A 27,188-nucleotide genomic window follows, 5' to 3' on the forward strand; every position below is an offset into this window, starting at 1 on the left:
CATTGACGACTGATGAGCACCCTAGTTAGATTGTGTTAGGTAGGGAAAACCCATAGCTTAGGGAAAGTTAGACATTTTGCACATTTCCTTAATATCCAAATGTTCCGAAATAGAAGGGATGAGTCCTTGTCCTTCTTCTGACCAACCACAATTCACAGTGAAATAAAATTCAACACAATCTCATGTCACCTACTAGAGTCTTAATTTCACATAGCATGCAATGTTATGCTTTCTTCCCATTTATTATCACCCACATGCTCACCTCTTAATCGACAAAAGGACTTCCCCGGCTACTAACCTCAAATCTCCCTTATTGTAATGCTTGCAGACACAAAGCAAAACTTCAGGGGGCGCAGCTGTGCTTCCCTTGGCATTTCACAGGAGAACGTTTGAATGACAAGCTTTCACAAGGAAATATGGGACAGTGGCTATGTTACTTAGTACCGGTACTCTCCTCAAGATTGAGAAGTCCTGGCCCTCAATATGTACAAACATAAGAAGTGCAGGTACTGAGGGCCAGATAGAAACAACCAATTCAAAGCAATGATGTACACCCTTTATAGACCTCACCATCTGGTCGTACTGGGAGTTACTGGTTTACATATTTCATTAAGCACCTTCACTGCATGTCAGCCTTTAACTCAGTCTTCAGGGTCTGTAACTCCTGGTGCGTCCCTCAAGGAAGGCCTATAAAGCTTATTTACAACTCTTGGAATGTCATTGCAGTACTGTCATTGAGCAATAGATGGGCTGTATGCGTTGGTATAGCCTGCAGACTTGCATATCCCACTAATTTTCCAGCATGTCATGTTCAAAGTTTACCAGCGGCAACATGGATTGCACCAGCAGTAAAGACCATGCAACCTCCAAAGCAGATTCATATAATATGAACAGGCCTGTGCATACCACTGCACATTTTAATAGCAAAAACAGATCACTATAGCTTTATAGGCCAAGATCGCGGGCCATACTGGGTGTTACGGGCCATAAACCTTGTTAAATGCCCTTGCTGGGCTCAGGGTTTAACTGTGCCTTAGGGCCCGTAAAGGCTGGTACAGCTGTCGGTCTAGGTCTGTAAGGCTTAATTGGAATATTGGAATGTTTGCAGTTCTGCTCCATACAATGGAGTGCCAGCAGGTAATACTGTTAAATGAAATGTAGGCTATGTGTTCCTTTTCTCTTATATCCATTGCTTGGTTTCCAGTTATTTTGTGTGTGGGTCTTGCATGTCTGTGTTACTCTATTCTATATTCTATTTTTGGGACTATAGCCATTTTAAGGCACCTATTGTACTTGGGCATTTGCCTGAATTATGTTTTGTAATTGTTTAATGACACTTTCATTTACTATCCATTTAGAATACTTCACATTTCTTAGATAACTTTAATACCTATATTTGCTGCACAAGTATTAATTCTCCTGAAAAAATATTTCCACCAAAATGTACATTTTGAGTGGGAATGACAAAACTGTTTACATCCACTGTGAGTAAACCCATGCAGAATCATGACCTGAGGTCCACATGGGAAATTATTGGCCTCTGTATTTAATTTGTTTTGTCCTAGCGCTGTTTTGTTTAAAAATCCATCTCACCAATCAGGTTGCCACTGGGAAGAAGTAAAATGCAGAACTGCTGCAAAATTATCTTCTGCACCATTCTAAGAATGCTCTAGAGACAGATAAAAAGCCGAAAATCTACTTGGATTGATGGAGAAATACCCAGTGTGGCAAGGAACCGTCCCAGATGTAATACTGAGCCAGCCTCACCAGGTCAAATAACATAGGCATCCAAATACTAAGTAGTAGATTCGGAGGAAGTCGCACAAAGGAAAGGGTTTTGTGGGGCATGGCCACACTCCACCTATTTGGGCCTGATATTGTTTTCATAGGAAAGTGGAGGAATCTCATGCTGTCCATCAAGGTTGCAGATTTTGAACTGTTCTCCCCAGATGACTTGAAAATGGCCACAGCAACCAAATAGCAAATGGAACCATAAGTGTGTGTCTATATATTGGTAAGTCTGAGCGAATCTCCCCAAACCTTCCGATCCTTGTGGTCTGAACTGCCAGGTTTCGGTGAAATCGCAGGAGCCTGCACAAGAATTGTGACGTCTGAATTTCTGTTGCGAGCTCAGAAAAACTCACAAAGCCCATTTGCAGATTTAAGCATCGCGTGAGAATTAGGTCCACGTTGTCCTAGTGAAGTCACATTCTGGTATTATATGGATCTTAGGAAAAAACGTTTTAAGACCTTATATAAAGAACAAGCAACTTTCCTGTTTCATTTATCAGTTTTATTTGGTTGCAGGAAGGCAAGGCATGCGTGATCCACACCATGAATTGGAGTAAGACTTTTGAGGGTTTATGCAGGATGTTTCTTTCCTTTGGGCACTGTATGTCTTATTAATCATTTGAATAACCGTTGTCTTTAGATGGGAAACCGTTATTTTTGTTTTCTTACTTATGTGCCAGGCACTCGGGCAGTTCATGTAGAATGCCATTTCTTTAGTTTGTTAGGGAATCTTTTCCTTTTGTGTTGTGACTTGTCGGGAAAATGGACATTGGATGAAACCGAAGTGAGGCTCTGTAATGTTGCCTTGCTTCATTCGTATTACCCAAGTTGTTAGAATTTAATTAATTGTATGGTAAATCTGGCCAAATTTGAACGATAAAATGTGAACAAATTTGGTAATCAATACCAAACATGGGGATCGGGGGCTGCGGGGCTGTCCCTGGCTCCGCATGTTTGGTAGTGATTGTCTTGGGGGAAGTGGGTGTGTCCCACGCTTCCTGAGGACTGGAGGCAGGGCACGGGAAAAGAAAAATAGAAAAGCAGACCCTGCGGCGTCCGATCCACTCGCGTAAGAGGGACGGAACTGACGCTGCTGGGTTAGAATGAAGCAATGAAGCAAAAGTTAAGCGGGCAGGGTGGGTGGCTGTGTTGGGGGTGTGGCGTCAAAGTTCTGCCGGGTCACAGCAAAATTGTATTTCCGGCAAATTAACCACAGTCAATTCCGCCACAAAGAGTTCTGCCGCGGTCAAATCATGTATATCCCTTAACACGTGTTGTGTTTTTCTTCAGTTGCTATTCAAAGGTAAAATGCAGGTAGTTACCTTCTTGCAAGATAGACCACACCTCTTAAATGTGCCGATTTTCCCCACAAAAGTTGAATCAATATTGGAACTGCATAGCTGAAAATGTCCTCGGGGCACAAGGACTAGTTTTTAAGAACTTTAAATTGATAGCATATATGCTGAAGGACCCTTTTTGAAATTAAACTTTCTAATTTCATCTAAAAAACGCTACCTTTTTATACAGTGGTGAAATAGGAGCAGTGCCAGTTTCACAATGTTTTCAGAAATGTTACCAAGCATAAGCAGTTCTTACATTTCCCAGAAAGGTTAGGTTTTTGACAGACCTTAATGTATTCACCTGTAATTTTATATACCAAAAGGCGGGTATGTTCTTTCAAATGAATCATAGCAGAGCACACCCCCTCATAAATTGTTGCCATGGAATTTCAAATTAAGCATCATATTGTAGCATGCAAGTCAACTTGCAATGCATTTCATTCAGATGAACTTATATACGCAAATAAATATCTATGTGATGAATACCAGTGTATTGTCACTGCTCCTATAGGGCGAGTCCCTTTCCATGAGGCTAGAGAGGGGAGGTCACTACCCGATAGTCCTCCTGGGGGTGGTACTCAGTGGGTGGATGCATGATGAGGGAAACCATCTCTAGGACCAGTGACAACTATCTTGGGAGATTGCAATATGCACCCGGTCCAGTTTTGTACCCTCTTTCCTCTTACCCCACTCAGTTGTCTGTGGTCCCCCATATGCCTATGTTTTATGTAGGGTAGAAAACCCCATCCATACACACCATACTGGGACAAGGAAGAGTGAGGGCTACTCAGATTTAGTTCATTCAACCACTGACACGAAGAACAACAGGCGAGGAGCAAAAGCCTATAGCAGAACCAACATATTCATTACAGTGAACTAGAACCAGAGCCAAAGATAAAAAGGGAAGAAGGACTGTGCATTTTGGCAGATCCTCCCTTGAGGAACCTACAGCCTGCTGGAGGCTCGTTGCGGAGAACAGGAAAGGCTCACAGAGCCTCACCGAACACACACAGTCTTCCCCTTCTTCCAGGCTGGAGAATCAGAGGGCCCGGATAGACCAGGAGTCGGACAAATTCGGTCAAACCGAGAAGCATACATTGAGAAGAACCAGACCTGGGAGGGCTGCGAGGACACATGGAGACCGCTGGAAGGCATGCGGAAGACCGTAGCAGGAAGAAGCAGCTCTGCAAAGCTGCCCGATCAAGGCAGTAATGCCACAAAAGATACTTGGATAATGAAGGAGGCAGTTAGAGAAGACTGAAGAACCCCATATACCTTTTACCAGTATTTGGAAAGAGCCAATAAAGAGTCATATGAGAAACAGTGCCTGCCAGGTTAGTGAACCGGGCATTTGAACAATATTCTGTAAACTTGAGAGATGGGTCTGGGACACAAACGATGTTGGGAAAACCTAGCAAAAGCTACACACAGGGTCTTGGACCCATACGAAGTTGGGGGAAGCCCTGCAAGGGCAGCACACCAGAATCTGAGACCCATACAAAGTTAGGGAAGCTGCAAAAGGGAAACACACCAGGGTCTGGAACCCATACAAAGTCGGGGAAATCCTGCAAGAACAGCAAACATGGGTCAAGGACCCATATCAGTCCAAAGAAGCACGCAACCAAGGAGCTGGGGCCCACAGCTTGTCTGGGAGATCCTGAGAGAACATCGAGAAGTCTGGCCCCCCCACAAGAGAGAGAGAGGTGTGTGAAGTAAAGATATGTGGTCCAGGACCCATTGCTAAAAGAAGGGACTTTTCTGGAACACTAATATCTACAGTCAAGTTTGGCAGGATAGTGAACCAGACTTGATGTTACATTTTTGAACCAAAGAGAGAACAGGGGAAAAGACTTCCCCCTGATATTTGGGATCTGTGTTTTTGTGAAAAAAGACAGACTGTGAAAGAAAACAGGAGGGAAGACAATACACCATTCATCCTGTGGATACATTTGGAGGAGCATCCAACTTCAAGGAATTTTAGGTTAAATGGGAGAACAACTTGTTGTGAGTCCTCATCAAGAATGGAACATTGAATTGGCATCAAGGACGAGAGAAGCCTCCTTCTGGATCAGGAAGACACACAGTTTTACCTTGGTTAATCTAGAGTATAAGGGACGGAAATAGGGTTGGAAACTGGACAGTGGACATTTTACTTTATTGGACATACTGACAGATTCCTTAGTCTTTTTGTTGAGGTAGGGCAACCCCTCTTAGAAATAGGGTAAGGTAGGTTTTCTTTTTCTTTACTTTTACATATAAATACAAATCTTTGCCAACAAGTATGCCACCACTGTGTCAGACTCTTAAATCTGCACCATTAAACCTATTATAAATACACTAAATATTATAGTTGTACATGATCATTTATATCAGGGGATGTATTAATCTTCAAATTTGCATGGACAGATTACTTTCTTGATGTGGCTTAGCCAATGCAGATTTTCATAGAACCTGACAACAAACACATGTTTTCTGTTTAGCCATGCATATATTGTTTATTGGGGGTAGGATTTAAATCCCAGGAAATCGGCATGGCCATCCGGAGAAAACAGTCCAATATAATGTAGTCAAGAAAGAAACATATCAAATTACCCATGACAAAGACCTATCTGTTCAGAGCCTTAGAATAACAAGATATCTCACACACATGGGCCCATTTAAGGAAAACTATACTTAGAAAAATATGTCCTAACTTTCCAACAGGGAAAGTGTTTTAAAAACATGGGATTATCCCTTTAACAAGGATTCTAAAACCAATAATTATTAATATGTGATAGAAATATCAATATTAATAACTGTCATATTTCATCACACATACATGTGTTGGGTGTCCCTGAATGTGTGTGGGTCACGGGAACCCAATGATCAATATTTCATGAATGTGTCATGTTGCTATGAGGTGATATGGAGCAAATGTGATATTGAGCTCAACATTGCACAAGTGTACAACCAGTCACATGCTCAGAAATAAGATCAACCTATTAAAAGGATGGGGTGTAGTCCCTAGGAGTGTCAGCCTGTTAAGCAAACCAATGGGATTATTACACCAATCAAAAAGTGTTTTTTCCTCATGCCATAGTGTGGGAATATTAGCATGTATAAGCAGAAACACACAGAGAAAAAGGAGAACTCTGGAATTGTGAAGGCTGCAGAAAAGGCAACACCTGTTCCAAATGGAGGAGTGCTCAGAATATTATCTAGAGGTGATAGCCCATTATCCAGAAGGAACCCTAAGGCAGATTTTACCTGATCCAAGCCAGAACGGGCCTAGCTTACTGAGAATTTTCTGGAAACGCTTGAGGGTCATTTCATGTTCTGTGCCTTAAATAATGATTCCAAAGTGAATATGAAAATGTCACAATGTCATTAGGCATAAGCTCTCTAAATCCATTCCCAGGAGTTAAAGGCAAATGAACACTTATGTATTGTAGAACATATATTGTGTTCCTGTGCATAACACACAGTAGCTGATAAATCGGAAAAGGATGCCTCAGCTTTTAAGTGTGAAATATGTTCTGATTTCACAGATTTTCAAGTGAAACTACTAGGGGTGTACAGAAATTAGGCTTCGAGTAATTATTCGGCCGATACCAACTGAAATTAGCTATTCGGCATTCAGCCGAATAATTAAGTAATTATTACTTGAAGCCGAATGTTCTCATAAATCAAATTAACCCTGTACAGAACGCCGCCCAGTCGCAGCCGAAGTGCAGCCGTAATTGGAAGTTGTGCAAGTGCCTGACCCGCCGCACAGATTTGTGTGTGAAACATGTCTCCAGCAGATACATTAACCCCGTGAGAGCCTACTGAAATGTGATCCAGTAGGCTCTCACAGGGTTAATGCATCTGCTGGAGACATCTTTGCATGCTCAGCAGGTCACCCATGAAGCCCAGTGGGTTAGCACACCTGGCATAGTATCTGTGTGCATGGAGAATTGGTACTGTAACACTGCATCACCGGATTAACAGTGCTTTTAGTGCTAGCCTTTAATATGACAATCTGTATTTTGGGAATTTGAGTGCTGGTTCACCCAATTGAAATGAAGAACAAAAATGCAAGAAAATAGAAAATGGAAGTTTGTTCATTGCATAGGTGACCTGGTCCTGTCTGCTGTTTTTCTGCATGTCAAAGTTCTCAACCCAAGTAAATCATCTCATTGGGTTGATGCACTTACTGCAGAGCTCTTCTCAACATGCAGTTAAAACCTTAAATACCAGCTTTGACACTATGCTTTTCTAACTTCTGTGATTGATGCTATGAATTGTTTTAAGCTGGAGAATAGTAACACCACTTGCTGGAAATCGGACATCACAGGGTTTGTGCTATAGGAATGGTCCTCTGTGATTTGATACTATGACCCAGAGGACACGCACATCGCTGCGCCAGGGTGATTCATCCGATGAGGTACCTTACCAGCTATTCCCAACGGCCCCCAAGTTTCCCGATTGTTTTGCAAACTATCTGAGAGATAACGCCCCTTCTTTTATCTCACCAGGATCGCTCTAAAAAAGTTACGTTTCCTACTGATGTCTGCAATATTCATACACTTTAGGGCACACCATCCTGAAGAGATGGAATGCTGAATGCAACCCATACTACCTACAATTAACAGTGTTGCGGAAATAGGTTGTGGGCCTATTTCTGCTGCTTTTACATCCCTTTGTCCCCTCATGGTTGGGGAACGGGCCCATTCAAGCACAGCAGGGTCTGTTTTACTTGGGCTGTTAACTTGCAATGGCTTTTATGCAGCTAGTGCCTCCCACTCCTTTCTTTTTACGGTCGCCCATTAACACTAATCACTTTGCTGTGCCAGTGAGTCTGGCTTGTGCATTCATCCCAGAGAAGGTCTTAGAGTGACCTGGAGCTATGGAGATAAGTGGCCAGTGATAAAATGCAGATCAGATTGTTAAAGACGCCTTTCTCAGATAAACAAAAGCCTGGAGACCTCAGTGTTTGCATTAAGGCCAAGCACTGAGGGGAAGGTGGGGGGGACTGGTGGGAGGGGTGGAGGGGCTGGTCTTTGTGAGTATAGCAGCCTCGTTGAGAACAGGCATGCATGCGTTTTTACATTGGTCTTAGTGACTGCTGCTCAATGCAGATCACGGAGGGATCCTGTTGAAACAAGCATTGGCAAAGCCAACAGATTTGGCTTGTTATGCATATATTGATACATTTCTAGTAGTAAACTACTATTTGGCTCACTATTCGGTCCGGCCGAATACTTTTGCCAACTATTCGGTATTCGGCCGGTTAGTAATTTACTATTTGGTACACACCTAGAAAATACACACACAGCATACACAAAAGCAGACTTTCTACTTATTCTTATTTAAATGTAAATCACTCGACTTTAAGTACAATGAAAGCAGAATGTATTTCACACTAACAAGTTACAACATCCCATTACCATCCCACCTAAAACAGAGCTAATTTGTCAGCACAGATAGTGCAGCATTTTGTTAATGATGGCTAAATAAACTGAACCAAGAGCTTTTTAACAGGTATAGTTAACAGTTGTGGCTGTAAACAAATGTGCATGTGTCATAGCATGACCAAGAATGTATAAATAAACAACCGTAAAAGCCATAGCTATTTAAAAAAGACTTAGAAATAATGCATTTCCAAATGAACACTCCCGTTTCATGAATGACTTTATGTTGAAGTGAGATGACCCCAACTTTGATACATCTAAACATCCAAGAGAATTGGGGCTTAATTGCTGTCCTTTCCGGATATCATTATTTTGGTTGGATACATTGTATAGATAAATCAAAATTCTGCAAATTCAAAATTGATACATATTACATCAATGTTGTTTTTCTATGCAACTATTCTCTGATACCTATACTGCCAATTGATATTGGAGAAAATAACATGTTTTAATTTGCCATGTATCAAAGAGAGCTTGTTCAATGTAAATATCTGAATTACTTGAATACATTGGCCAATAAGCAGCGATGTAAGTATGGACTTGAGTTAATTTCATTAGAAATTAAACTGTCCTACCAAAACATTTAAACATGATCTGATTACTGGAATGACTGCAGGTACATTCTTATTTTAGCAAACCAGCTATCAATGCATATATATTTAATTGTGCTGCCTTCCCCAGCATAAAGCTTGGGGACCACTTTGATTTTCTTTTATGTAAATAAATTCAAGTTTTAACTCTAAATGCAGCTTGCTTCCTGTCCCAGAATTGCAGGAGAGGAATTGTGTGCCTGGGGTATTAATGCACCTTAGTTATATCTATAATGAAATCCACACACATTCTTTTTTAAAAACGAAACAATTCCCCCCCCCAAGTCCTTCTATTAGGGGATATGAACCTAAGTTTTAATGACCCTAAAGACACACATGCAACCAGAGTGTCCAACATTTTAACTGAACTAGGCCTTACCCAGAGAGTGTGTACCCTACTCACAACAAGGGGAGAATACTTGATGGGTCGCGGACTACAACTGCAAAACGTCTATATAATCCATATCACATCAGATCTGGACAGACCACCACCTTGTAGCCTTCTCCTTAGCAACTGAAAACAACCATACCCATACCCCCATTGTTAGTTCCACCTATACCGACAAGGAACAAAAAGAATATTACCTGTAACAACCACTCCCTCTCATCCTCCCTACACTTTATGCACTCCCAGAAAACTTGGGGCCTGATGCATTGGTCAAAGAGTATAATAAAGTCATGTCCTCATCACTTGACTCAACAGCACCACTCAAAATGAGAAGTAGTAAGCCTAAAGCACACCTCAACTCATGGTACACACCCCACTTGAAAACAGTAAAAAAAAAAAAAAGACAATGCAAGGTTTCTTGGAGATTATTACCTACAGAGGAAAACAAGACCAACCTCAGCACCATAACTGCTCTCTATAAAAAGGAAATACTTCTTGCTAAACGTGAAACCTACAACTCTAGAATATAACAAGCCAAATCAAGTATGAAAGAGTTGTTTGTTATCCTGAAAGAGCTAGAAGCTCCTATCCCAGTACCAGTCAACTGCATAAAAAGATAAACTATGGTGCTCCAACCTACAGCAAGCACTTTCCAATAAAGTTAAAACCCTACAGTCTAAAATTGCTAAGAAAAAAGTTTCCTGACTTGTACCTCGTCATCTACTGCTGCCCCTGCACCTCCTAATAATATTGTTGATCCCCTGCATTTTAAGTGTTCTAAAGTTACCATACTTGAAACAGAAAAAAACATTCTATCTCTCAAAACATCAAACTGCCAGGGTGATCAATGCCGGGCCCAACTTATAAAGGATGCAGCCAGAGACCTGGACCCTTTCATCACAAAAATGATTAATGCCTTCTTCTCTTCCGGCACTATCCCAATGACCCTCAAAGAATCGTGGGTGCTACCACTACTTAAAAAACAGACCCTAGATCCAGCCATACCCACTAATTACCGACTGATTACTACAGTGCCTTTTCTTTTGAAAATCATAGATAAAATGGCCTACTCACAAATTCAAAAGCACCTCGAATCCAACCACTTACTAGGCGCACGCCAGTCTGGTTTCCGGCCCCAACATGGGACCGAAACAGCCTTAATAGATCTGAAGGCCCAGATAGATGAACTCAGGGATAAGAGTAAATCAGCCCTTCTTCTCCTCCTGGCCCTGTTATCTGTTGTAGATAACAGGGCCTTATGCAACCACCTGGACTGCTCATTTTTCTGCAGAAGCTATAGTCTGGATACAATCTTTTCTAAATGAACGGACTATGAGAGTCTTTTCCCCCACTGCAGCTGCAGACCCTATCCCTATCACTTTCGGAGTGCCTCAGGGTTCATGCGTCTCACCAACCCTATACACAATCTTTACTAAGCCCCTTTTTGATGATCTGGATCATCTTGGTATCACCTACACTAATTATGCAGATGATCCTTGGATCCTCCTACCACTTACTGGGGATACCACAAGGATTTGGACTTAGTGAATAGGGTATATCTCATCATCCAAGCATGGATGGCTATCCATGGACTATGCCTGAATGATGACAAGACTGTGATCATTATTTTAGGCACGACCTAAACCCTAAAAAAACGGAGTCCTTACTACACTGCCTTCAATATTGACAACAACACCATCACCGTTGCTAAGGAGGCGAAAACCTTGGGGTTCTATGTAGACTCTGCCTTGTCACACAATAAGCATGTAAATGCATTTGGCCTCAGCTACGGCATATACTTGCAAACTTATTAGAGCAGGTAAATCCTTTTTGTCTAACAACAGCTGCATTACCTTGGCCAGAACGCTTATTTTGTCTAAGTTAGACTACTGTAATGCACTGTACATAGGAGCCAACAAACAAATGATGAAGAAAATCCAATTCCTCCAGAATAATGCCCTGAGAGCAGCACTCAGAATATCCAGTATAGAACACATTTCTGAGATTAGAAGATCCAATAATTGGCTTTCAACTCATGACAAAATCAATGTAAAAGTTGCCTCACTTACATACCAATGCCTGAATAATGTGCCACCTTGCCATTTGACTGAAAGACTTACCAGAACATCCTCCATAAGAACTACCAGATTATCAAATACTAACTGCCTTCTAGTCCCAAGATTCAAGCTATCCAGAGTTGGGGGCAACAGTTTTACGGTCAAGGCAGCCCAATTTTGGAACTCTCTACCTCTTCCATTGAGAGTAGAGCAATCTTAGCTGAACTTCCACCAAAATCTACTAAGGTGGCTTAACGACTCAGATAATTAAAGCACGCTAGTTGACACCTACCTGGGATCTTAAATTTAGATTTATGACCAGCCATTGTAAATGACAATTTTTCTGATTTGTTATGTTGCTTTTTTATGTGATTTCGATGTTTGCTTACTGAATATTGTTGTTGACCTGTACACATATCATATATTGTATTGCATTATATTATTGTGCAACTAAGCTGAAAGTTGTCTTATGCTATGCGCCCTGATACCCATGGGTCTGGTGCACAATACAAATAATAAAACAAACTAACAAACAAAAGATCAAACAGATTTTATTTTGAAGTCTGTGTTACTTAAGTTAGACAAACCTGCATTTCATTCTAATTTGGAAATCAGTCTGTTAGGAAAACATTTTCTTTTTCAGTTCCAAAACAATATGTTTTCTTTTATTATAGGAACACTTTGTATGTAAATGTTGTTGGGCAAAAAGTGGGGCATGCAGGGGGAAGAATCTGGTGTGATGCTGTATATGCAAGATTAGTACAGCGATTTGGATCCAGTGGACGTGGATCTCTTATCTTCTTACTTGGAATCAGAATAGGGGGAGAATGCTGGTGAAAATTACACAGTGACAGTGGAGAACCCTGAGCTGTTGACACAGCATGTACCACAGGTGTAAGGAGGAGAAGAGCCAGTACAGCAATGGACATGGAATGATCGGGAGGATGCACAAAACCCAGTAAGGGTTCAAGGAAACCCCAGGAGCTCCCCTGCAAGTATGGGGAGGTCAGGTAGGCAGCTCCACAGGTGCCAACATCTTCGTGGGCATGGGGTTACTTTAAAGTGGATGATGGGGTTTCAGAATCAGAGATTCATCTTTGGAGTGGACTTTCTGTGCATAAAAAAGACGGTTTGGAGGGAGAAAATCTCTGCTACCCATTCACTGGGTAACGCAACACTGGGTAACACACCACTCCTGGATCGCCTGCAGTGCTGGCACCAGAATTTGTATTTAGACAAGAAAAACAGAGAATTGATTACCCTTCTCTACTAGAGGCCAAGAGGCAAGAGAGTGGGGTGGTATACAAACTAATTGGCATTCAAAACAACATTGTGATCACTAAAATTGAGGAAGTAATTTGAGAAATAACAGGTTTTCAAAAGAGATTAAATAAATTAATTTAATGGTAATTGTGCAAAAATGTTTTTTAAAAAATCACTAAAACATACTGGACAAGTGGATGTATCAAAACACAATTTCGTCCAGAGCTCCAGGACCTAACGGTCTAGCCAATATAGTTATGAGAAAGCAGCCCGAGTTCTGGGCGAGCGTATTGGCAATACTGTTTAAGAAGATAATGATACAGGGGCTAATACCGAGCTCATGGCAAACAGCAGTATTGATACCTGTTTTTAAAAAGGGTAATCGCCTAGATCCCACTAATTATCGGCTCCTCTCCATGTTGGACACAACGGGTAAATTGTTTGCTTCATTACTGCTCGAGGAATTACAATCATGGGTAGAAAGGGCCAATATTCTGTCCATCTTCCAGTGTGGATTTAGGAAGGGTTATTCAACGAGTCACAATCTAATGGTCATGAACCTGCTGAGAACTAAGGCACGCAATAAAGGTGCACCACCTTTATACGCATTATATATTGATTTTAAAGCAGCTTTCGATACCATCCCTAGAGAACGTTTGTGGTCTAAACTTAACGGTCTTGGTTGTCCAGCAGGCATCCTGTATTACCTTAGATTGCTGCACTATAATACGTCAGTTAGACTGAAATTAGATCAAGAGGGACACCTGACTGATAAAGTGCAGCAGAACAGGGGGGTGAAACAGGGTTGTGTGACGGCCCCTTTGGTATATAATCTGTATGTCCATGACATACCATTGGCCATAACGGCCGTCTCAAATTGCCCACCTAAGATTGGGGAGTTGGTATGCACTGTCCTGGCTTATGCAGACGACTTGGTCATTTTTGATCACACAATCAGTGGCCTGTGTAGATTGGCCACAGCTTTGTGGGAGTATGCGAATCATAATGGCCTGACTATCAATCTTGATAAGACTAGGGTATTGCGATTTACCAATAAAAGAGTATCACGCGTAAATCTTATGGTGGGTAAGAACATAATCCCTTACGCCCCACAATATCGGTATATGGGTATTGATTTTGAGCCTAGCGGCGACTATAGTATTTGCAAACATTCTCGGAAGATGCGAGCAGCGCAGGTTACATCGCTGGTTGCGAACTTCACTAACAAGCAAGGAGGTTTTACGCTATGGGGCACTCGCCAACTCTATGTGCAGGTTTTTACACCCATGGTGACCTACGGACTAGAGGCCCTGTTTGTCCTAGATCTTAGCTGGCTACAAGTAATAGAAGGGAAATTCTGGCGGCGGGTCTTGGGCCTAGCCCCAGGAATTCCAATGGCCATTATACGCTTAGAGCTGGGAATACCTTCATTGAAAGCTATAGTGATGAAAAAGAGATTGGGGCTTTTTATTAAAATGCGTAGTGGTACAACAAATCCAGTATTGATTGCTGTGGATAAGGAAATATGTAAAAAACAAAATTCCCCCTCACCCGCTGCTATAATGTTAAGATATCTTGCTGATATAGGATGGATGTATCGCGAAGGGGACTATACCAGGCAAGTCCAGAGAGCCCTTGACAAGCGAATAGATATGTGGGACTGGCTGGAGAATTTTGCCCACCTCAGTGCATTGAAAAGTTATGAATTTGTGAAATTCAGGTTGTACACATATATGAGACCGCAAGACTACCTTAACTTATGCCCTTGCAAAAGACTGCAACGCTTTATACTCCTATTAAGACTGGATCAACTCCCGACTCTATGGGTCACGGGCCGGAGAGATCAAATGCTGTCGGAACTAAGGATTTGCAGATTGTGTAAAATCAATAATGTTTTGGAGACAGCACAACATGTTCTGACACAATGTAGTAGTATGACAGACATAATACATCAATATATGGGAAAGTATACTCATGATTCTGCAGCAACCTCTAAGGCATTATTTTGGCATCACTGCCTAAATTCCGAAAATATCCATATTCTAACTGCTTTATATAACATCTGGTTGGTCATAGAGGGAAAACTGGGCATTAAGATCTGAATAGGTGGCCTTATCTACACTTAGGAGTAGTGATGGGATACACCTATACGAGAACCCTTTTTGGGCTATGTGTTACTCTGTAATTGTGAACTGTAATTCCTAATTGTTTCTCCCTAATATTGTCAGTATTTCATATCCTGGTGAGTTCCGATGTGCTATACACAGGGCTTGATTTAGGTTGTTTTAGGTCTTATCATGTATGAGTGTGTCTAGGATAGATTTATTTATTTATTATTGTTATTAGTATTGCCATTTTATTTAATTGTGTAATCTTAATTTCAAAGTGGAGATTAACTGTCATGAATGGTGTTTCTTTCTTTTTATTCAATGTATTGATATAATAGTTTGATGTTGGAAATTAACTAATTTGATTATTGTATTCTTGTTGCCATGTATGTGTAAAGTTTATTAACCAAACTGTAACACATTAAATAAATAAATTAAATAAAAACACAATTTCACAAACACTAGAAAGCTTAAACAAAGCTTAGACAGGGGTTTAAGTCATTAAATAGACATTATTTTGCGCTGGTAATGCCCCAGATTACTATCATTAGTGATCTTTTATACAGTAATCGATATGTTTTGGCCATAACTTGAATTAGACACTATCTTTAGTGTCTTTTCAGAAATAGTTGTAGCAGCCATCTTCAGGACAAAGGATTTCTTCCAGGAAATCTTCAATTCAATCAATTACCCCATTTTTATGATGCAACTGTAGCATCACTGATATATAAAAATACAAAGAGTTGATTGTCAACTTAAAGTTATCTTGTACTTGGTGTACATGCTGTTAAGCATCTTCTATAATACATTGGTTACAAATAGAAGTAGAATTAATATAGTAGTACAGGTTCGATACTAATCAGAGGTTTATCTAGTTCAACCCAGCCATTTCATAATCCACGCTTAGAGGTTCTGTATTGCAGACTAAGTGTTTCTAGCTTCACAAAAGGACAACAGACAACACACAAATAAAATAACCACCCCACTCTCTTAATTACTTCTCCAGGCTCTATGAGAACTAGTAGACGCCAAGTGCGTCTATTAAAACGATTTCTTTAACACGGACAAACGGTACAGCAATGCAGTGTGGTCCTTGTGGAAAGGGAAAATCCCAATCTTGTCCTACAGAATAATGGTTCAAATTAATTCCCATACTCTGGTTGTTTCTAGATATTGTGTTACTTGAATAGTTACACAACTATGAGTCAATGCTAAATGTATTTTTAATGTCAAAAGCAGATGATTAGAAACCATCACTGGTTTATATCGTTTCATCTCCTAACTAAACAACTATAGATGACGTTGGAAAACATCGAGCTAAAGTACTGCTGATAAATATACTCAACTACAAGCTGTATAGTTAGATTACCTTAAAGGTTGCTTTAACGTGTCATCAGCAAACTCTCGATGCGGTTGTGATTGAACAGAGTCAATGCAGCTGTGAAAGCTGAAAAGTAAAGTGCATACACAAGGATGTGAACTCGAAATTCAAAAAAACTTGAATATAAAAGGATGAGGCAGTCCTAAAACACTTACTAGGATGTTCAGGCATTTGCTTCTACAGAGTAAGGAATACAAAAGTCATTGGATTCACAACGGCGGTCAAGATATGGATTGCCGTGTATACAAATACATATGGAAAAGCGCCCACTGGTGATGAAAATGGACAAGAGATTTCATTATGACAGGCTACAGTGAATCGTGCCAACCCCTCTCTTATGTATTGCAAAAACACGTCAATGGTAAAGAAAGCAACAGACCGGAACCTAACCGCACTAAATATAAATGGCAGAGAGACAGACCACGGTATAATGAGGGGAATGCAATTGACTTACTATACCGTGTCGGCAGGTGGTTATTCAGTTATAACTCAAAAAACAAACCCAAGGACGGGTCTTTGTGCTTTCCCTACCTATGAAACTAAGACTAAAGAAAAACATTGTTAACATCAAAAAGGCATCTGTCTCTCACACTTTTAAATGTAATAAATCGTGCAGGTATCATATGGCCATTCAGATTCAACAAAACTATAATAAGGTGCACACTTAAAGGTGCACACTTGGAATCAGAATAGGGGGAGAATGCTGGTGAAAATGACACAGTGACAGTATCACCAGTACAATTCCTCAAACTTCTATCCGCCCGCAAACCATCCGGATCACCACTGGACCCTTGCCCAGCCACAACCCTTAAAGAAATGTTTGCTATCACCTGCGCAGGAGAACACGCAAGATCTATCATAAATGCTTCCCTCTCCTCCGGTATCTTTCCCGACGCATTCAAAAGGGTACACGTCAAACCTCTAATTAAAAAACCTTCGCTCGACCCTCTCGAGCCCAAAAACTACCGCCCAATCTCAAACACCAGGTTCCTCGCCAAACTCATTGACCGAACCGCCTACTCTCAAATAAATGCCTTTGTCGAAGCCAACAACCTCCTTGACCCCGCCCAATCAGGTTTCAGATCATGTCACAGAACTGAAACCACCAACACCTCGATCTGGGATGACCTTAAAATGACAGCGGTCTCAGCGGGATGCGCTGCACTCATCCTTCTCGACCTATCGGCCGCTTTTGACACGATCAATCACTCAATCCTCCTAGACCGCCTCCACGCCCTTAGAATTCGTGGGACCGCCCTTAAATGGATAGCTTCATTCCTCAAAGACAGGCACCAAATAACGACACTCTCCAGCTTTACCTCACAAGCCCAACCAGTCGACACGGGAGTCCCTCAAGGAGCATGTCTATCCGCCCTCCTGTTCAATCTCTACCTGATCACCCTCCCACAAATAATTCGCTCACACAACATCCTGTGTTACAACTACGCCGACGACACCCAACTAATTCTAAAATTCCTGAACTCGAAACCCAACTCCCGTCCTGACCTGGCATCCTGCCTCCTTAAAATAGAACGCTGAATGACTCAAAGCCACTTCCTATTAAACCCCTCCAAAACTGAAATCATGGTCTGCGGCAACTCCGATCTCCTTCCGCACCCACTACCCTGGCCACCTGCCATGGGCATCTCACCAACCCCCTCCAACACAGTGAAAAATCTCGGATGCACCCTAGACTCCGACATAAAACTCTCACGCAAAGTCAACAATGTCTCAAAATCCTGCCACTACCACCTCAAAAACCTTAGGCGCATGTTTCCATACCTCTCATTTCCCATCAGAGTCTCTGCGGTCCAATCAATCGTCATATCAAGACTAGACTACGGAAACACCCTATATCTCGGAATTAATGCCTACCAACTGAATAAACTCCAAAGAGCACAAAACGCGGCGGCCAAAATGCTACTTGCGCTCGGTCCAAGAGACCACGTATCCCCAGCCCTCAAGACACTGCACTGGCTTCCAGTAGCCCGTAGGGTGGCTTTCAAAACCTTATGCCTCACCCATCGAGCACTACATAAAGCTGGACCGCAATATCTTCAAGATAAGCTAATACCTTATCACCCCTCTCGCACCCTTAGATCAAGCTCAGCTTGCCTCCTAGTAATTCCTAAGACAAACTCAGTCAGGTTAGGCGGAGCATCATTCTCAGCCCTGGCCCCAACCCTGTGGAACTCGCTCCCACCCCACATCCGCCTAACTGAGGACTTCACGGCCGTCCGCAAACTACTGAAACCCTGGCTCTTTCCCTAAAATCAACCGGTTCCAAATCAACATCATCACAATAACACCGACACAGCAAACCACTTGAAGCAAAAAAGTTCACAGCTAAACCAACCAGATTGTATCCTACAAAGACAAACAGAACTAAACGAGTAATATAGATCTAAACAATGAAGTGGATAATAGGAATAAATCACTGGAATGTAGAGAGCGTGGAAAGCGGATGAGCATGGACAGCAGATGAGTGTGGAGGGCGTGAGCGGATGAGTGGGGAGAGCGAATGAGTATCGATGAGCGTGGATGAGTATAGATGAGTGTGGAGGAGGAATTGCTATCGTCGGATGAGTGTGGAGGACGGTTGAGTATGGAAGGATGAGTGTGGAGAGCAGTTGAGTGTAGAGAGCGGTTGAATGTGAAGAGCGGCCGATTGTGTGTAGAGAGCGGAGGAACGTGAAGAGCGGAGGAACGTACAAAGCGGAAGAGCGTACAGAGCGTAGGAGCATGTGGAGCGTGGAGAGCGAAGGAGCATGGAGAGTGGAGGCGTGTGGGAACGACTGAGTGTCGGGAGAAAATGAGTGTCAGGAGCAACTGAGTGTCGGGAGCGAAGGAGTGTCTAGAGCGGACGAGTGTGGAGAGCGGACAAGTGTAGAGAGCGGACGAGTGTAGAGAGCAGATGAGTGTGGAGAGCGGACGAGTGTGGAGAGTGGACGAGTGTGGAGAGCGGACAAGTGTGGAGAGTGGACGGGAGTGGGGAGCGTACGGGAGTGGAGAGCGGAGGGGAGTGGAGAGCGGAGGGGAGTGGAGAGCGGAGGGGAGTGGAGAGCAGATGGGTGTGGAGAGCGGATGGGTGTGGAGAGCAGATGAGTGTGGAGAGCGGATGAGTGTGGAGAGCGGATGAGTGTGGAGAGCGGATGGGAGTGGAGAGCAGATGGGATTGGAGAGCAGATGGGAGGGGAGAGCGGATGGGAGTGGAGAGCGGATGGGAGGGGAGAGCGGATGGGAGTAGAGAGTGGATGGGAGTGGAGAGCGGATGGGAGTGGAGAGCGGATGAGTGTGGTGAGCTGATGAGTGTGGAGAGCGGATGAGTGTGGAGAGCGGACGAGTGTGGAGAGCGGACGAGTGTGGAGAGCGGACGGGTGTGGAGAGAGGACGGGTGTGGAGAGCGGACGGGTGTGGAGAGTGGACGGGAGTGGAGAGCGGACGAGTGTGGAGAGCAGACGAGTGTGGAGAGCCGACAGGAGTGGAGAGCGGATGGGAGTGGAGAGCGGATGGAAGTGGAGAGCGGACAGGAGGGGAGAGCGGATGGGGTGGAGAGCGGATGGGAGGGAAGAGCGGATGGGAGGGGAGAGCGGATGAGTGTGGAGAGCGGGTGAGTGTGGAGAGCGGATGTGTGTGGAGAGGGGAGAGTGGATGAGTGTGGAGAGGGGAGAGCGGATGAGTGTGGAGAGGGGAGAGCGGATGAGTGTGGAAAGGGGAGAGCGGATGAGTGTGGAGAGGGGAGAGCAGATGACTGGGGAGAGCGGAGAGCGGACGAGTGGGGAGAGGGGAGAGCGGACGAGTGGGGAGAGCGGAGAGCGGACAAGTGGGGAGAGCGGAGAGCAGACGAGTGGGGAGAGCGGAGAGCGGACGAGTGGGGAGAGCGGAGAGCGGACGAGTGGGGAGACCGGATGGGTGTGGAGAGCGGATGAGTGCGCGGAGCGGCCGTATGTGTGGAGCGGATGAGTTGACGGATCGGATGATTGTGCGGAGTGGACGAATGTCTGGTGCGGATGATTGTGTGGAGCGGACGAATGTCTGGTGCGGATGAATCGACGGAGCGGATGATTGTGCGGAAATGGCGAGTCTGTAGAGCGGTTAAGTGTGTGGAATGGACAAAAAGGCATTGAACGGACCTATCCGCACAGAATTGCATGACGTACGTAATTATCCTATGGAATGCTTGGAATACACCATACCATACCCCACACTTACTCTCTCCCTTACACCACCACTCAAATAGAACACAGAGTTACTATGACACCATTCGGTATAACTGTTCTCATATCAACATCTCCCGCTCACTCCCATCGCTCTAAGTAATCATTGCTGGTTTCGCACCCCCAGCCAGGCGTTCTGCTCAGGCCTAGCGCAGCCATACTCGATCTGGATAAAGCCGGCCAGAGCGTACACATACTCCTGACCTCTCAACCACCACACCTACCGCTAAGAAGCAGCTACCACTTGAACTCCGCACCAGCTGCACACATACCTGGTGCGCACACGCACTTTTTGGACTCTCTCTACTCTCTCTACTGACCCGAACTTCGGTTCCCAAGGGCGTTCAACCTACCAGCGCCTTCAGACCATACCAATGGTATATGAGGTGCTATATAAATGCAAAATAACATAACATAACATAAGTACTGTTCAGCAATATCCTTATAACTACGGTCAGTTCTCTCTTCCCCAGGATTTAAACAGCATCTTTCAACTTAAATTTCAAATGAGTGAAGTTTTTTTCAATAATCCATTTCTGTTTCAAAGCAAATACAACATTTCTCAACAATTCAGTTATGTTTCAAAAGCAAAGCAATTTTTCTACTCAATAGTTAGGTTTTGCCTCACTATCGAAGTGTCTTCATTCCATTCACTTGACACTGAGATTGTTCAACGTCAAAGTTCATCACTTGACAGAACACTTGTCAAATATCCACAACTCTTGTGTAACAAATCATGAAGCTGTATCTTCAGAGTATCAGTCAATATTTCAGAGTAACTCTTCTGCTTTCAACTTTCTATTTCTTTAACAACAATGTTTCATCAGAATGGTTTCACAAAAAATCATCAAAAAGTTTAGTAGATATCCCACTTTCCTTTCACAAGCACTTTCTAACACAATGCAGTACTTTTCTTCCTGTTCAAAAAACCTGTCAGGACTAACCACTAAAAGTCCCTTTCCTGGAATACTCTCCTGCCTGGATACAAACTCCCAATACTACTACTACTACTGCAAAGTACTTTGGAATGTACTTTGCAGATGACATGCAATTGGTTTTAGAACTGACTGGCTGCCCCACTACATATAATGATATGCTCAATTCAGTCTATAACTCCATTGAGGCCTGGATGATATCAAACTGGATGTGCCTCAATGGAGGGAAAACTGAACCAATGGTCTTCTGATCACCCCAAGCAAGAGTTAAATTAGATCCTGCTTATGCAACCTTCCACATTAAAGACTCCCCAGTAGTGGTCTCAGAAAATGTTAAGACTCTAGGCATTTATCTGCAGGCGTCACTGGGAGCTGAAGCTCAGGTGGCATACCTTAAAAAGACCTGTCAGTACCATCAGAGATTGCTAAAACAAATAAACCCCCAACTGAGTAAACAAAACAGCAGAAATATCGCGAGAGCCATCATGCTTTCCAGACTTGATTATGGAAATTCCCTTATGATAGGTGCCACCAAACAATGTCAAACCATCCAAAACCATGCAATAAGAACAATCACGGGCAAATCCTATAGAGACCACATTTCTGAGGAAAGGAAAACTTTCCATTGGCTCTCCATAGAAGACCACATTTCCTTTAAATCCTTGTCCCTTGTCCATCACTGTCTATATGGATCGGCACCCGACTATCTCAAAAAACAAATTAGTCCCTACGTACCTAGTCGAACATTAAGATCAGGTAACAAAGGGTTGATCCAAACCGGACAAGTAAGCAAATCCAATGGTTTGGGCTGTGCCTTCCCCAGTTTAGCCTCATCCAAATGGAATAAACTTCCACTTGATCTTCGACTTGAGCCCAACTATGTGATATTCAGAAAAAACCTGAAAACAGCTCTCTTCAAGTAACCTCCCTGATCTAATTCCGACCATTCACTTGACCGATATGACTTGCTTGTCCCGTCCTTATTTGTGGTCCTACGTCTCTGTGTCAGCGCCCTGATGCCTATGGGCTGCGGCGCCATATAAATACATTAAAAAAAAATGTGGCTTGCATTGAACTTCAAAAGAAATCTTTGACTTTTAACATCATTGAAATTCACAACTTCTTTCATAAGGATGTCATTCTCATTGATGTGGTTTGTTCCACTGGTATGTTTGCCAATTGTAGTGCAGGTTAATTTCTCTCCCCCTTGAAACGTTGAACTGTTTAAATTGTCTGTTTTCCCATCTTTCTTTAGGAAGATAATGTTCCCTTCCCCTTACATTTGCCCCTTTTTGGCTTAAGCAAAACTGATTATTATTGAGTTCCATTATTACCTCCTCTTTACTTTGGCAATGCTGGCTGCAAAATATTGGATTTTTTTTTTGTTTTACTTTGGAAATGGTTGTTCCCAGTCTTTCCCCCCTGCTTGCCTGTATATTAGTATATTTCATCATTTCAATATAGAACTGGCCACTCAATGAAGGCCAACACACTGATCTTCTCTTGCTCGTCCGCTTGACCCGCTGCTGCTTCAGTCTTCTTCTCGTGCATTGGGTACTTGGAGATTGACAGCAACAGTCACACTCCTGCTCCCTTTATGGTTAAAACAGGAACTTGTCAGCACTGCACTCAGTTGCTTTTAATGGCCTGAACCTGAAGCAGCCTTATTTATTCAAAGGTCACACTCAGGTGTGGGTCATTAGAACGACTAGCCTGCACATCACGCTCTTCGCCTCTAAACTCCTCTTCCTTGTGTCAGCATTTAGGGGATTAAGGGATTATGTTATTTTCTTCCTTAAAGATGGATCACTAGGAAAATTAGCTAGAGGGTTTTCCCAGCCCTCCTGACCTGAGTCCCCCAATGTGATCCTCCCGCAGAACACCACCCCATGGATCAGGATCAGGAAGCATCTGCCTTTTATATGGCCACATGAAAAGGGTCCCCGGCCAGGGTCCATGTGATAATCACCTCTGATTAATCACAGTACTCTGTGGCAACAGTGAAGTATTGCTTGCTGAGATTTGATAAAGGTGTTTTTGCAATTAATTCCACCACATGAAGGTACTCAGCTCTGACTTGAGAGTTGCTCATCAAGCAACTCCTCTTTATTTAGGCTCATGTCTCTTGAGCGAGATGTACAAATGCAAGCTGTGTCCCAACCACAGTGAGGCAGGAGAGATTTAGTAATTAAGTATGTGCCCTCTCACCTGTATGAAAGAAGAGAAGTATATATTTGGCTGTACCCCCACTTCTGTGAGAGAGGAGAGAGGCAACCATTAACGGTGTGCCCACACTCCTATGAGACAAGAGAGTTGTACAAGTTTAGGTTGTACCCCATCGTGTGTGTGTACATGTGTGTCCAAACCTATAAAACAGGAGAGATTTCAAATGTGAGCCTGTGCCCTCATCCTTGGGTGACATACGTATGTAAATAATGTAATGTGTCACCACAACCCTGCAATTCAAGAGAGTGAAATACAATCCAGGCTGTTCCACAACCCATGCACGAAAATAGAGATGTACAAATTCAGTTTTTGCCTCCACCCCTTCGGGACAGAGAAACAAATAAATTAAATGTGTGTGCCACCACTAATGTGAAACAGGAGAGATGTAAAATATTGGTCTTTTCCCCCAGGAGGGATGTAACATTGAGTGTGTGACCCCCATGCTGTGAGGCATTAATACATCCATTCTGTGCCCTCACCTAGTATTGACATAGATGAACATATCTAGTGTGTGCCCTGAACTCTGCTGGATAGGAGCGTCATAGAATTTTAGTAGTGTCTTAACCCCTGAGAGACAGAACAGATGTCAAAATTCAGGCAACGCCCCACTGCTGTGAGACAGGAGAAACATGAAAGGTCTTTGCGCCCTGGCGCTTGCAGCACATGATAGATAAAAATATTGAGTGTGTGCCCTGTGAGGATTCAGAAATGAAAACAGGACACAAGGAGTTCACGTTTCAAGAGAGATTTATAGAAAGAAAATTGGTTGGCAAAATACCTCTCTTGCCCCATGTTAAAAGTGGGGTTTGCATGCTTACAAACTAAAATCTAAGGATATGTCATGTCAGGAAGTTGATAACTAAATCTGTCCTTGTGTCCAAAATGTCCTAACCTGATCCTCACACTACAAACAAAACAACACAGGGTGCAAGGAAGTATCTCTAGCTTGATAATGGCGAAAGTAGTTTGGAACCTAGAGTATAAGAATAACACTAAGGTAAGGACTGTGAGGGGTCAGTAATGAGAGGTCGACAAATAATTGTTGATTTCTCAGTACTTGACATTTTATTATAAACAACATTTGCTAAGAAAAGCTAACTAAGCCAACTCTCCAAGGGAATTGCCTACCTAGTCTAGGATCTAAGGGAAATCTGATAGCATACACAAAACTGGTCCTCACACTAAACAACAAAACAATCAAAACAAAGCATAAACAACATAAATGAAAGTTTACTACATAACTAGTGTCTTGGAAGACCTCTACTTGTCCTGGTTAGATCTCGTTCCCCAGGAATGTCCAAAGTAAATTTCCAAGGAAAAATAAAGTCTTAAATCAATTCTTGAAGAATTCCAAAGAAACACATGCAATCAAACAAAAATCCACTGTTAACAGTTCCTCCTTTGTTGAAAAGTTCCCTTCCTAAATTGCACAAAGAAAACCACACCAATGGTAATACTGGATACCGTCCTTCCAGGAAGGAATGGATAAAGTTCAAAGCCAAAGTTCCACTTTTGCTTTAACAAAAACGTCTTCTGTAACCTCTGCAGTATTTTTAATATAACTTGTTAGGGTGCTTTTTGTAAGGGGGTTGCATTCTCCATGGCAACTCCCTTCTGCCATGATACTGTGAAGGCAGGCTTTGCCTCCTAGTCTACAACTACTTCAACAACATTCAAACACAAATGTTATGACAAAATTATAGACAGCCACAGTTATACTGCTTCTGCTGCAACATGATAGTTTGAAAAATATAAAGGCAATTTAGACAAGACTCTTCGACCTCTACTGGTAGCCAAGGCACTCTTCTTTCCTGTATCATGAGAAAGGGCAACCTCTTTGCCTCTTCTGTCTGTCTTACAGCTATCCCACATATCTGTCTTGGCCTTTGGACTGCTTCTCTCAGTTTCAACAGTGTCAGCTTCACAGATTCTTGTTTAGTTCTTTAACAAGCACCCAGCTCCCTCCCCCAATTGTATACACACCTTCTGGCTTCCTGTAGTTACCCTCAAAGCTGTGTTGCCATTTTCTTTCCCAACATTGGATAACCTTGATACCCTTGTATCAGAGGACTTTGGTTTTATAACAGCTTCAACAACTTCAAAGCATCTGTGTTCAGTTCTTAATTGGGTTGGTTTCACCTTAGAAAGGATCTGCCTACTGGCTTGCGTAATGCTTGTTCTTTTCATGTCTTCAGAAACTTCTACAACTACTTGATAATTGTTCTCAATGTTACAAGAGTTTGATATCACTTTACAAAGAAATGTAGGTACACACAATCTCTCTCTGATGTTAAACTGTCACTTATAGACTTGTGATCCCTTTTGTTTGTGCAGTGTTCTTCTTTAACGTGAATTGGGAAACACAATTTCATTCCCATGATCTCTCTTTGATGTCGAACAGTCTTGTAACACAAATCAGCTTCTAGTTCTTTAAATGCTACCAGTAACATTCTCCCTCTTAATGGGAGCCAAGCGATGACTCCGGTAATAGTTTAGATGCAACAAAAAGAAAACAAAGGCTTTATTTCTATGGGAGCATTTACCTTGTGCGAATAAGCGCGTGATACAATTTCCTTTGTAATAATTGACTTCCCATGACCACAAACAAATGTAAACGTTTCTCTTTACAAGCAAGCATTCATTCAGTTTCATGTGTTTTGGGATACAGAGCTTCATTGCCCGGCTGTAAAGTCACAGCGGTTGCAGGCTGCTTCCACTTCCTGACTTTCTTTCTTCTGCTACTACGGCTACGAGCACTCTTGAGACCCACAGCCATCTGAAACACGAGTGTCTCAGATCCAGCCTCAACAATAGAGAGCCTTCCTTTCTCCACCTTCCCTCGGCTTGCTTCTGCACACAGGCCTCGTGTGGAAGCACGACGTCAACTCTGCATTCATAGCAATTAGGCACACCTGAAAAAAAACTGCTTGTTTCTCAGGGTTTGTGAGCACAGGACCAACTCAGAGCCTGCAGGTGGAATCTGCTCTTCTATTGCATCCCTTCTGTGGGCACACTTGAACTGCCAGCCTCATGCTCTACTTCTTCTTCCGCTACTGCTGCTGAACCACTGGATCCTGCTCCAGCTTATTTCTACTGCCCATTCGTGCTGCAGCCTTTTTTGCCTCTCAGGTGAGGCAATTGGCTTCACACTGGCCCATAGAGTTAATTGCCTGACCCTGCAAAAGACTGTTAACCCTGCCTGCCTTTCCTTCTCCTCTACATGTCTCCTCAGCCCTCTTCTTCGTCACAGTCCTGGAAGGATTCTGGAACATGTAGTTTGTTTTAGGGAATTTCAGTTTTCTTACCACTTCATTATTTTTAAGAAGGAATGTATTTCCTTTGATGTTGTTAGAGGAGAGATTGTAGGGGTTAACCTTTTAAGAGACAGGTAGAACATTATTTGTTCCGTAATTGTTGCATGTTTTGGATTATATGCTTGGTTCTGTTTGGAACAGGTTTT

The sequence above is a fragment of the Ambystoma mexicanum genome, chromosome 11 (assembly GCF_040938575.1).
Source record: "Ambystoma mexicanum isolate Mex_15411 chromosome 11, UKY_AmexF1_1, whole genome shotgun sequence".
Lineage (NCBI taxonomy): Eukaryota > Metazoa > Chordata > Amphibia > Caudata > Ambystomatidae > Ambystoma > Ambystoma mexicanum.